The sequence below is a fragment of the Penaeus monodon genome, chromosome 32 (assembly GCF_015228065.2).
Source record: "Penaeus monodon isolate SGIC_2016 chromosome 32, NSTDA_Pmon_1, whole genome shotgun sequence".
In the NCBI taxonomy this organism is placed as follows: domain Eukaryota; kingdom Metazoa; phylum Arthropoda; class Malacostraca; order Decapoda; family Penaeidae; genus Penaeus; species Penaeus monodon.
In genome coordinates, this window is record NC_051417.1 from 7838285 (window position 1) to 7838507 (window position 223).

The 223-nt window shown below is 38.1% G+C and overlaps 1 protein-coding gene across 1 annotated transcript in view; it reads left to right on the forward strand.

The window, feature by feature from the left end:
• The window catches only part of LOC119593432 (crustacyanin-A2 subunit-like), a gene marked incomplete in the record, with an annotated part of 17926 nt that overhangs the window by 15033 nt on the left and 2670 nt on the right, over positions 1–223 (forward strand).

Genomic DNA, 223 nt, shown 5'->3' on the forward strand with positions numbered 1-223 from the left:
TACTTATTTCATACTTCGCTTTATAATGTCACTGTATGTACTTCATTTCTTTTACGTGTTATATATACACAGGTAGTTAGATAGACCGATAAGACATGTCGCACACACGAACACCGAAAAGAAATAAAGCCATAAATGGTGTATTACCCCCCCCCCCCCCGACATATCTAAATGTGTCTCTACGAAAGTGATTAGACTCCGAGATTAGACTCCAAGTATTCTT